Consider the following 15,077-nt stretch of genomic DNA (forward strand, 5'->3'; position numbering starts at 1 on the left):
ATCAGGCGCTTTTTTTCTTTTTTTTTTTTCTTCTATAATGCTTTTCACTCCTCACCTGTCTTCCAATTTCGGGGGATATTGCTTTACCCTAACAGGTCGTGCTCCCTTTTTTGAGTTTAACAACAACCAATTCTGCATTTTTAGCCTTTCCAGGTACTCCTGAAGCCCATACTCCTGGGTATACCTGGCCTTTTATTTCTTGTATAATTTCTTCTTCCCTAATTTGGGGTTCAGTAAGAGCCAAACTTAAAATTTCAACATTGTTCTCTTTTAGTATTTTAAATGCAATTTCTCCATCTCTAAATCCTATTTCAGCATTCAATTGTTCTAAGAAGTCCCTTCCCAAAAGTGGTTTAGGAGCCTCAGGCAGGTAGAGGAATTTATGAATCCCTACACTTTTCCCAATTTTGAATTTTAGTGGTTTCAAAAAGAATGCCTTCTCAGCCTGTCCAGTTGCTCCCACAATATTAACAGTTTGCCTACTCACAGGTAGTAAGGTCTGATTTAATACTGAAAATGTGGCACTTGTATCTATTAAAAATTCTACAAGTTTCTCTTCTTTCCCTAGCTGAACTTTTTTGATGTGCGGAATCAAACTTCACAACTCAAAAGAGTTATAAAGCAGGTATGTTTATTACGGCGCCGGGTGCAAGGGGGATCGCTCCTCCTAACTTGCACACCGGAGAGGATAGCAGACAGTCATTTATTGTGTATTTACATGCATATTCATCATCAGTGTTGGGATATTAGAAAAGGTGGGGTTATTATAACTATTTCCAGGAACCCATTATCATAGGTTCCCTCCTCCTTGCGCACGCGTATTGCCATCTGGTGGTCGTCTATTGGGGTCTTCTGGAGGAAGGCTCATAGTCTTCTTCACTGTATACCTTCATCCTTGGCTCAGAATGCTGAGTTGGTTGAGCTCCAAACCGCAAGACTGGTCTTAGCCAGATGGTCGCCGAGTGTATACATTCAAGTTCCTGTTATCTACACGCTTCTACTTATTATAGGATCACAGCAACCTCGCCAAAGTATTCGTTATGCTTTCAACCGCATCTATCTTAGATAAGTTGCTAGCTACAATAGATTGCGCTAACACTATACATCTGTTCCCTAATTCAGATTAGTGACACATGCTAAAATCTTATAATTGTTTTAGATCCTTGTTTCACAAGTGACAGGCTCAGGCACTCTTTGCAGCCGGACACCTGGACAGCCGCGTGCTTGAGCAGGAGCTCTCTCTGTGTCGCCGTATTCCTTCGGGCCACGGTTTTCAGCCGAGTGGCGACCATGGCTGAGCCTCTTCTGGGAGGCCGATGGCCACTCGTCAGAGAGCCTCTAGTGCTGGGGGGGACTGCGCCCTGCCCGCACACCTTCCCTGCACGCCCTGCCTGCGCGAACTGCCGCGCCACGTCCTGTTTGCCCGCCCTGTTAACTGCCGCGCCACGCCCTTCTGACGCGCCACGTGCTGTTTGCCCGCCCTGGTCGCCGCGCTCCTTGGGATGCTCTTGTAGGTGAGGGGCTTTGGCCGCCGCCGCTCTAGTCCCCGCCCACGCTGAGTCAGAGCTGCCGCTCGTCAGGAGCCCGCCCTGCGGGCCTGGGGGGGGGGCTGGGGCACTCTCTCTCTCCCTGTGCTGCCGCCTTCGCGGTTTTGCCGCTTCAGGAGGGGTCCCCCGGCGCGATCCTTCGCTCCAGAGCCCTTCGCCTCGGTGGCTTCGCCGAAATGGCGGGCACACTGGCTTTTAAACTGTGTTTATGTTTTAAGATGTCAGATCTGTTATGCAAACAACCCTAAGATTCAAAGAAAGCCACCAATGGGTGACATAAAAAGGGGAATAGCCCCTGGGGAGCACTGGCAAATAGATTTCTCTGAATTACTAAAATGTGGACAATATAAATATTTACTTGTTTTGGTAGACACATTCTCTGGATGGCCAGAAGCTTTCCCTTGCCGCAACAATCGAGCTAGGAAAGTAATTAAAATTTTATTAAAAGAAATAATTCCTCTATTCAGAATCCCTGAAGGCTTATCCTCAGGTAATGGACCTCACTTTATCTCAGAAATAGTCCAAGGGGTGTCAAGATTCCTTCAATTGAAGTGGGATCTGACGTGCGGAAAACAGACCCCAGAATCTGTAAGATTGTAAAGTAGGTATGTTTATTCAGCGCTGGGCAGCACAGGGGGGTAGTCCCACCAAAAACCGTGCGCACCCCAACGCGGCACTTACTTCGGATATATACAGCAAAGTGTTGCATATACATAAAGTTTCGCAATATGCCTATACATATGCATGACCTGTCCCCGCTTCGTATTGAAATGAGTTCCAAGATGTTATTTCCATGAACTCCTCCCATCTGCGCTTGCGCAGTGCCTTCTGGTGGTGGTCGCTGAGGGTCGTGAGGATGAAGGCCGGTGGCTCCTCTTTGTCACCACTAGTAACCCCTTGTTCTTACGCAGACTCAGTTGCTCTTTGGTTTTCGTCCAAACCACAAGGTCAGTTTCAGCCGGTTCTTGAGGCACTCTCCTGGTTCTTATCAGGGACCGTCCTTGTGAGGAGCCACAAGTCTTCTCACTCCTGTCAGTTTATCAGGAACTGTCCTTGTGAGGAACTACATATCTCCTGCTTTAGTTACTTTACGCAATAGCTAACAAGATTTCAAACCTTATCTACTAATTAACTGCTAAGATTCCCTTAACCCCTTCTCTCAGTCCCCCCTTTTCTAAAAAGTTAGTAAATTCTTTTACTATGCCTGTTTCTAATACAGTGTTTTCTTATCCAGTATCTTTTCAAAATACTTGTTGGACTCAAGCCTGCGTCATAACAGGTTCCTCTTCCATTCGCTGTAGGAGTTCCCTGTGTTCCGAAAACACCACAGGGCACATCGAACTATAACACAAAGCGCTATAAACCACAATAATTATTGGAGTAACAAATAATCGTTTTAACCATGATAGGTTTGGTAACCAAGAGGTTAACCTTTCCCACAGTTCAGAAAACCCCCAAAAGGTGTCATCTTGAGTTACTTCACGTAGGATTTTTGATTCACCCACTTTTGTCTACATACATGCAACAGTTGACATTGATTACTGTGTACACCCCTCCCTGTGAGGTTAATAATAAATCTAAAGCTCTACAATTTTGTGATACTATTTTTGATAAACTAGTAGTTTCTTCTTGGAGTGTCCTGATGGCATCTATAGTTTTATTCTCGATTAACTCTATTACAGCCGAGATGTTTATTATAGTCTTTTCTAACTCGCTAACTTCCAGAAATGGGATTAGCCACCGCACAAAACTATGATAGCTTGTCGGCTTTTCTATTAAGGGGTTACTCATCTTTCAGTTTCTGATTAAAGTGGCCTTCCATTTTCTTCTCATGGGATTTTGTGTTGTTTTATCAATAATAGTGATGCTGGGGACCAGGGTGTCTAAAGTACATGCTCTCCGCCACCCCAGAGGTAAAGTTTTCCGAGCTCCTGTACCACACAGCGTGGTTCCCTAGCGGAACCGGGAGGCTAGTATAATTAAGTAACTGAAATGCTGGATCAATAGAGACAAAATGTGGTCCTCTATTGGACCTCTATATGTCAGAGGATATAGTTGTTGGAATTCCAAAACGTGGTATTATCCCTTGTACCAATGCTTTAGCTACCTCCCGAGCTTTAGCTGTTCTGGTTGGGAATGCCTCTGGCCAACCTTGAAAAGGTATCAGTTAATACCAATAAATATTGATACCTCCCTTTTCTTGGAAGTTCTGTAAAATCAATCTGTCATTGTTGCCCGGGCCCATTGCCTTTCCTAATCTGGCCCATTTCTGGCTTGGAGGTATTCTTAGGATTAGTCTGGAGACAAAGATCACATTGTTGAGTTACCTGTCTCACCATAGTATATAAATTTCTGGCCAGAATTTCTCTAATTAAATGTTTATATAGAGCTTCCATCCTCCAATGCTTTTTCTTATGTTCTTCCCTTACCAAATGCCATATTAGGCAGGAGGGAATAACCAGTTTTCCTTGTGGGGTATAAGCCCACCCTTCTTCATTATATGACCCTTCTAGATCTGTGATAAGTTTTTGATCTTCTTTGGTATATTTTGGTTTACCTTCTAGGGAGATTTGCCTGTCAGGGACTAAAGCCCCTTCTGTTTTTATCTCTGTTTTAGCTACCTGCTTTGCCTCTCTGTCCGCCAGCTCATTTCCTCTCTCCAATTCTGAGCTCACTTTCTGGTGTGCCTTAATATGTAGAATCGTCACCTTCTCAGGAAGTTGGACTGCTTTCAACAGTTTCAAAATCTCTTTTGTATGTTTAATAGTTTTCCCTTGAGAGCTCAATAATCTTCTTTCTTTCTAGATTGTTCTATGCGCGTGCACAACTCCGAAGGCATATCCTGAGTCTGTGTAAATATTCACAGTTTTGCCTTGAGCCAGTTCCAAGGCTCAGGTCAGAGCAATTATTTCTGCCTTTTGTGCAGAGGTATTTATGGGTAAAGGTCTTGACTCTATTCTTGACTAGTGGTAATGGCATATCCCGTGTGTTTTTTACCACTTAGGACATAGCTGCTTTCATCTGTGAACCAGTTTTCTCCGCTTTCCATAGGGCTGTCTTTCAGATCTGGGCGGCTTGCATACGTTGTTTCAATAGTCTCCAAGGAGTCATGATGCACTGGTTCTCCTGTGTTTCCACTGAGGAAAGAAGCTGGGTTGACAATGTTAGTAACTATGCATCTTGTTCTACCAGTATAGCTTGATATCTCAGGAATCTTTGTGGGGAAAGCTAATGCCCACCCTTCGCTTCCAGCACTGCGGACACTGTGTGAGACATTAAAACAGTCATTTTCTGGCTCAGAGTAAATTTTCAGGTTTCTTGTATATTCAATATTACAGCTGTAATTGCTCTCAAGTATCCAGGCCAACCCTTCGCAGTTGTGTCTAACTGTTTGGAAAAGTAGGCAACTGTTCGTTGATAGGGGCCCAGATCTTGTGTTAATATTCCCAGAGCAATTCCCTGTTTCTCGTGGGAAAAGAGAAAAAAAATGGTTTACTCATGTCTGGGAGCTCTAAGGCCGGAGCCGACATCAAAGCTTTCTTTAGTAGCTCAAAGGCTTGTACGGTCTCCTTGTTCCATTCAAGGTGTTTCGTCCAGATCATACAATCGTCTTCTGTTTCGGTGGCGATCAGGATATCATCCACATATTGTAACAGTTTCCCTTTTTCAGACGGGGCTTCCCAAGATTCCAAATCTTTTGCGAGCTGATTACCAAAGATGGTAGGACTATTCTTGAATCCTTGCGGCAACACCGTCCAAGTGAGCTGAGTCTTGCGACTGCTTTTGGGTTTTTCCCATTCAAATGCAAATAATTTTTGGCTGGCTTCATGGAGAGGGAGGCAAAAGAAGGCATCCTTCAAATCTAAGACAGTGAACCAAGTTAGTTTAGGTGTCAATACAGTCAACAGGGTATATGGATTCGCTACTACGGGGTAAAGGTCTTCAGTTATCTTATTTATAGCTTGTAGGTCCTGAACCACACGGTATGACCTGTCAGGCTTACAAACAGGTAATATAGGTGTGTTAAAATCAGATTCACACTCTTTTAATAATCCTAGTTGTAAAAACCTTTCAATTACTGGCCAAATTCCTTCCCTATCTTCTTTTTTTAGGGGGTATTGCCTAACCCTTACCGGTTGTCGGCCTTCTTTGAGTCTAACTTCAACAGGTAGTGCATTCTTTGCTCTTCCAGGTACATCAGTGGCCTATACCCCAGGATATACTTGATTTAAGATTTCTTCCCTAATCTTTCCTTCTACGGAAGGACTGGTTAAAATTAAACTTAGGATCTGAATATATTGCTGATCTTTTACTTCTAAAATAATTTTTCCTTTTTTAAATATAATTTTTGCACCCAATTGTTCCAACAAATCTCTTCCCAAAAGGGTCTTTGGGGAGTTGGGCATATACAGGAATTTGTGGATACCCCATTGTTTTCCCAATTTATATTTCAAAGGCTTACAAAAATATGCCTTTTCGCTTTGGCCAGTCGCTCCTTTTACCATGATATAGTCATTTCCCAGGGGCATCAAGGCTTGATTTAAAACAGAGTATGTTGCCCCTGTGTCAACCAAAAATTGTACTTCTTGTTCCTTCTCTACCTCATTATAACCAGTGGATCTGCTAGGGTAGATTCCCCAGGTCCCTGTCAATCCTTTTTCACATGGGCTACTATTCTTCCTGTCTGGTGGCTTCACCTCTTTTCCTTGTTTCTTGGACATTCTCCTTTCCAATGACCAAATTTCTTACACAACGCACATTGATCCTTACCTAATCGAGATGGTTCTCGTCTAGGCCTCCTTTCCTCCTCTTCCCTGACAACTACTATCATTCTTTTTTGCCCTTGTCTATATTCTTCCTCTCTATTACTAAATACTCTCCACGCTTCATCCAGCAACACTTCCAGATTTCTACCTTCTGTAGGGCGCAGCTTCTGGAGTTTGCGCCTAATGTTCCCCGTGGACTGACCCAAGAACAGGGAGACTATTTGTTGGATTCCTACCTCTGACCCAGGATCCAGCGGTGTGTTACGGCGCATTACATCTCTCAACCGATCTAGGAATTCAGATGGGGACTCGGAGGGGCCCTGTTTGCATACAAAGCTGACCAATTTATTGTTTTGGGGATAGCTCTTTCCATTCCCCTTGAAATCCATTCCTGATACCCCTGCAATCTTTCCATATGTGAGGATCTGTTAGGATCCCATTTCGGATCTTGGAGAGGAAAATAATCTTTGACGTCCCTTCTTATAATCTTACAATGATCTTCGGCTAAATTCCCTGCCGTTTTTAAAATCAGCTGGTTTTCTGTCTCAGTCATATATTCTAATAATAACTGTATATCTTTCCAGTCAGGGTTGTGTTGTTTCACAATAAACTGAAAATGTTTAGTTACATTCACTGGGTCGTTTCTATAATCCTTTGCAACCTTTTTCCATTCCCCCAAATCAACAGTAGAAAAGGGTACTTTAATTAACATCGTCCCACCTTCAGGACCTACCGCCTCCCGAAGGGGTGCCTGTAAGATTGTTGGAGCCGATTTCTTTCTGGTGTGGGAGGATATGGGGCTATCTGGGGGAGTGGAAGCTCCGTCCGAGCCTACATCCCGTTCCTGTGGTCGGGGGGGGGAGATCTGAACAGATCTGCTAGATCTGGTTCTGGCGCCCGGTGAACTTTGTTTAATTTAGTACACCTTTGTCCAATACTACAAGCCAAACAACGCCGCCTCAGTTTACCCTTAAGTTCCTTATTATTTTTTTTTCGCTTAAGTGTGAGTACCATAGGGTCCTGTGGTGGCACCATTCCACAGTCCCTTTGCCACTCCGGATGGTTTCGGAGGGTAAAAAAACATATCTGCATATGAAACTTCATCCCACTTCCCTTCTCTCCTTAAAAAACATCAATTGTAAGAGAGTGTTATAATCTATAGATCCATTAAGTGGCCACTTAGCTTCACTCTCCAATTTATACAACGGCCAACATTGGTTACAATACTTAATAAGGGTCTTTTCATTTTCTGTCCCTCCAGTTTCAATGTCTTTCTAATGAGCAAGCACACAGCCTAGGGGGCTTTTCTTCAAAACCCCCTTTTGAGTGTTACCCATTTTGCAAACCTCTCCTATTACTTTAGTTTCTGATATACTTTTCAATAAGTTTCCACATAAGTCGTTTCTTACACTTCTTTATGGTTTCTTCCCAGTTCTTTTCCCACACTTCCCAGATTTCCGGGATTAGATTTTCCTTTCCACACACAAAACAGGGAATTACTCCTATTTGTCCACCAACGCTGGGGTTTATAAAAAAACGTCTGAAGGTTGTTCCCAATCTGAGGCCACTTTCCACCCTGCAGGAGTCACATACGCTCCTCAGATAAAATTGTTCATTTCCCCTTTTTATCCAATGTCTTCCTTCGTTTAAATATCCCCAAGGTTCGAGCCCAAACCACTGAAGGAGTAATTCCCTTTGCCCCGCTTCTTCATTAACATATAAAAGTATTCACAATCTTTCTATATATTACACACATAAAGACAAAGACTTTTAACATAAAATTCCCAGGTACTTAATTTATACATTCATCACTCCAGGTAACACCCATCCAGCAGCTGCAAATATATAAAATAATAACTCTACCACAATTGCGAGGAGGTCTGCTTACCCTTCTCCTGCTTCTTATATACCAGTCATTAGCAGGTCCATCCTGGCTCCCGACACTGGGATGCAGCGGTGACCTCGGATTTGCTCGATCTACCCTCAAGATCGCTAGTGGCCGCCCTATCGGTCAGCAAATCCCCTTATTCTCATACAGGGTACTCTCCTCCTACGGAGTACCCTCCTCCCATACGGGGACTCTGCTGCATGCCAGACGTCTCCGCGCGATTTACCAGCTGTCCCGGCCATGCGTACGACTTACAGGCTCCCCTCATAAAACATACCGTTTGCTTCCGCGGCTTCAGGAGGTTGTTGTCTGCTCCCGCGGTGAGCGGCTGGCAGCGGAGTCCCCTCCTAGGAAAGTGCTCGAGGCGCGCCCAGGGGCATCTGCTCCACAGCCGATCCCGTGGTTAAGCAGAGAGTTTCCTGGCTGGCGCCAAAACTGACGTGCGGAAAACAGACTCCACAATCTGTAAGACTGTAAAGTAGGTATGTTTATTCAGCGCTGGGCAGCACAGGGGGGTAGTCCCACCAAAACCTGTGCGCACCCCAACACGGCACTTACTTCAAATATATACAGCAAAGTGTTGCATATACATAAAGTTTCGCAATATGCCTATACATATGCATGACCTGTCCCCGCTTCGTATTGAAATGAGTTCCAAGATGTTATTTCCATGAACTCCTCCCATCTGCGCTTGCGCAGTGCCTTCTGGTGGTGGTCGCTGAGGGTCGTGAGGATGAAGGCCGGTGGCTCCTCTTTGTCACCACTAGTAACCCCTTGTTCTTACGCAGACTCAGTTGCTCTTTGGTTTTCGTCCAAACCACAAGGTCAGTTTCAGCCGGTTCTTGAGGCACTCTCCTGGTTCTTATCAGGGACCGTCCTTGTGAGGAGCCACAAGTCTTCTCACTCCTGTCAGTTTATCAGGAACTGTCCTTGTGAGGAACTACATATCTCCTGCTTTAGTTACTTTACGCAATAGCTAACAAGATTTCAAACCTTATCTACTAATTAACTGCTAAGATTCCCTTAACCCCTTCTCTCAACCCCTTGGAGACCACAGCCTAGTGGGAAAATAGAAAGAATGAATCAAACCCTTAAAAGACAAATTTCCAAATTATGTCAAGAAACCCAGCTTAAATGGGTAGATATTTTACCAGTTGCCCTAATGGGGATTAGAATTACTCCCCAAGTGAGAGAAGGGATAAGCCCCTTTGAAATATTATATGGAAAACCGTATCCTATCAATGAGATGGGTAGTCGGAGTGATACACATCAGGGGTGAAGGAATTTTGAAGGATTATTTGTTATCCCTCTCACAGGTATTATCCTCTCTGCACAGGTAGCTCAACCAGCGGGCCCCACTTCCCTTGGACTCTCCTGTGCATAACTTCAAGCCTGGTGGTTTAGTTTACATACGGACCTGGAAGGATGAACCACTAAAAGAAAAGCGGAAGGGACCTCACCTCGTGCTCTTGACCACATACACTGCAGTAAAAGTGGAAGGGATCAGCTCCTGGATCCATTACATGAGAGTGAAAGGAGCTCCACCAGAGGAACAGTGGACATCTGTACCAATGGGAGCACTAAAGCTAAGACTTTCTAAAAATTCTATGAGTTAATGAATGTTTATTGTTATAACGTGATTTATGGTAACATTGATCCTTTCAAACTAAATCGCAATGACCACAAGAATATTAATGAAGATACTCTTGCTTTTACTGCTAATTAGATACTCTACACTATACATGATTAGAGTTAATGGAAACACAGGAATAATGGGAAAGCCAATACAGAATCTTACATTGACAATAACTAGTAATCATATAATGACAGAAACAAATAGGCATCTTATTTCTGTTACACCAGGTAGTAACATCTCTATTAGATGTGATGTAATAAACTATCTAAAGGGACATACTTCCATAGTTATCAAAGTGACAAATCAAACTCAGTCAAAAGAAAACGAAAGCTGTTTTTCAAGCCCCTATTGTAACATTAGTTTCATCCTAAACTTCACAACTGTGACAGTAGTTTGCTTATGGGTAGATATAGGGAAGGATAATGGAAATGGACTATCCTTAAAAGTCATACTAACACCTACTCCTAAACCTCATAACACTCTAACAGTCACCCCAACTGCCTATCAGTCTCTATCCCACCTGATTACCTACACCACCACTCAAATTATATACCCATTGATCTCTGAAATTGGGCCATACGCAATTAGATATGTAGGACAACAGGAAATTATGTTTAATCCATCATGGTCCCTCAAGCGGGTAGAACTATCAATGCAAATTACTATCTCTGCAGTTAAACCAACCTGTTCACTATTCGTAAGTACGTCTTATGCAGGGTGGTTAGCATGGTTACGTGAGCGATCCCTTACCCCTTCAAAACGAGCAAGGAGAGATGTAATTGGTACACCTTAGGGACAGGATTGGGAGTCTTAAACAGCATAAATGCTGAAATACTTGCAAACAAACTTAATACAGCCACATATGATCTAAACAAATTGGAGCATCCATTACAGTCCTCCCTATCAGCTTTAGGAACTCATCAGTGGCTTTTATCTAAAATATTACCTCAGTGGGAAAAAGCTACTGAAAAGGACCACCAATTAATCCTAGATGCACTTGATGCAGCTCAAAATAATATTTCTCTAGCTCTTAGTTGTATTCAAGCTCAACTGTGGGTGCAATCTACAATAGCAGCAATTGTAAGAGAAGGAGAAGATGGCACCTTACCCACTGAGATATGAAAAATAATCTGGGAAAACACAACCGAATTTGAGAAAAAATTCCAAGCATGGTGGTATTTAGTTAATTTCACTTATGATCCTATTAGTAATAAAGCCACAGCTTTTGTTCTAACCATACAGAATGCATCAGTAAAAAACATATACCAAATCATTGCATTAGGGTTAAATCACAATGGGACTGTACTCTATCCATTAGAGCATAGAGTATGGGCCCAAAGAAGTAATAACAAATGTCAGACTGTTGAAATTGATGCATGTGTGGTACAGGAACAACGAGGATTCATCTGTGAAAGTAACACCCTTAAAGCTCAGGACGTTTGCCTTGACACAGAGCAAAATGTTTGTCACTTTGGAATTCATCCGGAGGAGGTCCCTAAAACTATGCTTATATATATTGGGAATGGGTGTGTGTACATGAGAACTCTTTGTAATTTTTTAGTTATAGATAATGGTACAGTTGATATAAGCAGTTACCGAAATACCTGTATCTGTAACTTTGTTAGCATTATAGGATGTGATTTCAACTATTCAGCTCCTACTACATCTTATCAACTCTTACCATTCAATTATACTCTAGTTAAAGATCTATTACCTACTCCCATTGGGATGAATCTCACATTGGTAAGAAAACTTCTACAACATAGTGATTTACGCCGGTTACTGAAACGTGCCCGAGATGATGGACAGAGGACTTTAATCACCGTTCACCATGACACAGAAGAGGTACATCGCGTTTTGGAACGGATGAAGAACGATGGAGAACATAGATGGTGGGAAGCCCTCCTCGGATGGTCACTGACAGCAACCGGCATTCTTAATCTCATGCTATATCCCGTTATGATCTTATTGTCATTAACATGTTTATGCTTATTGCTTATAATCATATTGTACTTTAAGGTTTGGCTCATAATGAAGCAAATAGCTCAAATGCAATTATCTAAAGTAGGCATGCTCAGGACAGAGGAAAATAACCTCCTTAGACCTAAGAGCTTCCCTATAATGAATAGAAAAAATTTCGAACAAGACATATGGCAATGGGAAGGAACCAAAGAGCAATTCTGGGAAAAATCTGAAGCCCCCCAAGGATGAGGACTTTAGAATGAAAAGATCTAAGTGAGACTTATTTGAAATATTTATTATTTCTCTAAGTCTCTAAGTGGGGAATCTGTTGAAGGTATGCAAGGAATGAAGCTGGGGGTATTGTTTAGTCTCTGTGAGCAGTTAACAAGGCGCAACCTTGAGGGAAGGAACAAGATAATGACAAAGAAACACAACTACAGAACCTTGAGTGAACTATACTAATTAACACCTAATTAGCATATTAGAAACCTGCCCCTGGGCAGGGAAAGCCCCCTCCTCACAAAAGCCCCTTCCTCACTGAGCATGCCTAGGAAAAAGAAGGACACTGTGACTTTAAGTGGAGACGAGGCTTGTGAGAGCCAATGGGAACAAGGGTAATGGAGCCAACGTTTAAAAAATACTGATAACTGTTGCTCAAAGTGTATAAATATTTTCCATGTGTTCGCTGAGGTGTGCTAGCTTTGTGGACCTACCACCCAACTCTGCACAGATTTGGAATAAAAGAAAATATCTCGGCTCTGTGTGTTTTTCAGCTCTCTGCACACTGGGTGGAAGAACCGATATTTGGGACAACAGCCTCACCAAGGCTGAGTACAGGGGCATGATCACTTCCCTATTCCTGCTGGCCACACTATTTCTGATACAGGCCAGGATGCTGTTGGCCTTCTTGGCCACCTGGGCACACTGCCGGCTCATATTCAGCCAGACGTCAACCAGCACCCCCAGGTCCCTTTCCGCCAGGCAGCTCTTCAGCCACTCTTCCCCAAGCCTGTAGCGTTGCATGGGGTTGTTGTGACCAAAGTGCAGGACCCGGCACTTGGCCTTATTAAACCTCATACAGTTGGCCACTGCCCATCGATCCAGCCTGTCCAGATCCCTCTGCAGAGCCCTCCTACCCTCCAGCAGATCAACACTCCCACCCAACTTGGTGTCATCTGCAAACTTACTGAGGGAGCACTCGATCCCCTCATCCAGATCATCAATAAAGATATTGAACAAGACCAGCCCCAGAACTGAGCCCTGGGGAACACCGCTTGTGATTGGCCGCCAGCTGGATTTAATGCCATTCACCACAACTCTCTGGGCTCGGCCGTCCAGCCAGTTCTTTACCCAGGGAAGAATACACCTGTCTAAGCCACGAGCCGCCAGTTTCTCCAGGAGAATGCTGTGGGAGACGCTGTCAAAGGCTTTACTAAAGTCCAGGTAGACAACATCCACAGCCTTTCCCTCATCTACTAGGCGGGTCACCTGGTCATAGAAGGACATCAGGTTGGTCAAGCAGGACCTGCCTTTCATGAACCCATGCTGGCTGGGCCTGATCCCTTGGTTGTCCTGTACATGCCCTGTGAGTACTCTCAAGATGAACCTCTCCATAATCTTCCCCAGCACCAAGGTCAGGCTGACAGGCCTGTAGTTCCCAGGATCCTCCTTCCGGCCCTTCTTGTATATAGGCGTCACATTGGGAAGCCTCCAGTCTTCTGGGACCTCCCCTGTTAACCAGGACTGCTGATAAATGATGGAGAGTGGCTTGGCAAGCTCCTCCGCCAGCTCCCTCAGTACTCTCGGGTGGATCCCATCAGGCCCCATAGACTTGTGGGTATCCAGGTGGCTTAACAGGTCCTTAACTGTATCCTGCTGGATTATGAGGAGTATATTGTGCTCTCCATCCCCATCTTCCAGCTCAGGGGGCTGAATACCCTGTGGATACCTGGACTGGCTATTAAAGACTGAGGCAAAGAAGGCATTAAGTACCTCAGCCTTGTCCTCGGAGACAATGTTCCCCCCCACATCCAGTAAGGGATAGAGATACTCCTTGCCTCTCTTTTTGTTGTTAATATATTTGTAAAAGCATTTTTCTTATCCTTTATGACCCTGGCCAGATTGAGTTGTAGCTGGGCTTTCGCCTTTCTAATCTTGTCTCTGCTTGACCTAACAAGATCCTTGTACTCTTCTTGAGTTGCCTTACCCTTCTTCCAAAGGTGATAAACACCTGCCTAGACCCACAATCAGCAGAAAAGAGAAGCTGTACTGCTTCAAAGAGAGAATAACAAAGACTTTTTGCTTGTTTTTTAAACTTCAGAAGAGAAACACTGTACTGGTGAAAGCCTAAAGCTGTCCTGTAGTATGTCCTAAACCTCACCTTGCATGTGTCAAGAAACATGAAATAAAGACTGCACCAGAAAAATGGAATCAAACATACACAACAATGCTTAGTTACTGAAGTAAGATTTTTTTTCTTGCAAGGCTCTCATAAATTTAGGAGATAACCCTGTTGTATTTTTCTGAATTTAATCTGGAATGGAGTATTTTATGCTTAGCACTTTTAAGATGTGGTATGCTGCACCATTTCCTTTGCTTGCTTAATATCTGCTTTGTCATCCTGTATCAACTTCCTGAAAAGATTTTTCACTTTGGAGACTGATTTGAAACAGTACTTGCATGTAAACAAAATGAAATATCAAAGTAGTTCGAGCTTACCTACACTAGGGATGAGGCTTTTCCCTGAGCACCATTCAGCTAGGACTGAAATCACTGCTACATGTGGCATATTGCAGAGATGCCCAAACAAGAAACAACCCCAGCACTCCTGTTTCAGTTAAGCCATGAATATGGTAGCAACATCACTTTTAATCTGGAGGATAAAATGCTTGTGGTTTTGATATCTGTCTGATTTTGCTTATGCAAGCAATAAAACTAGATCCAGGTTCAACATGCATGTGTTTAGTGGTGCTTAGACACTTTGCTAAATGGTGCTCTGCATGCTAAACCCCATGGTTCATGCTGCCATCCTGTGACCTGGTAGTGCCTGCTTCAGCCAAGTGGAGCTGACAGGGTAAAGGCAGGAACAGCTTGAGCAAGAGCCATGCCAATGGTGCCTACCTTCTCAGGGAGAGGTTAGCATTTTGAGAAGCTGGGGAAAGAGTAAGAACTATGGTTGAACTCCAACCATGTTAAAATGACATATAAAGTAGACAGAGCCAAGGAGCACAGCAGTGCTGGCATAGTACTTGCTATTGTATATCATGTGCCAGAGAAAA

The sequence above is a fragment of the Phaethon aethereus genome, assembly GCF_964289735.1.
Source record: "Phaethon aethereus genome assembly, chromosome: W".
NCBI lineage: Eukaryota > Metazoa > Chordata > Aves > Phaethontiformes > Phaethontidae > Phaethon > Phaethon aethereus.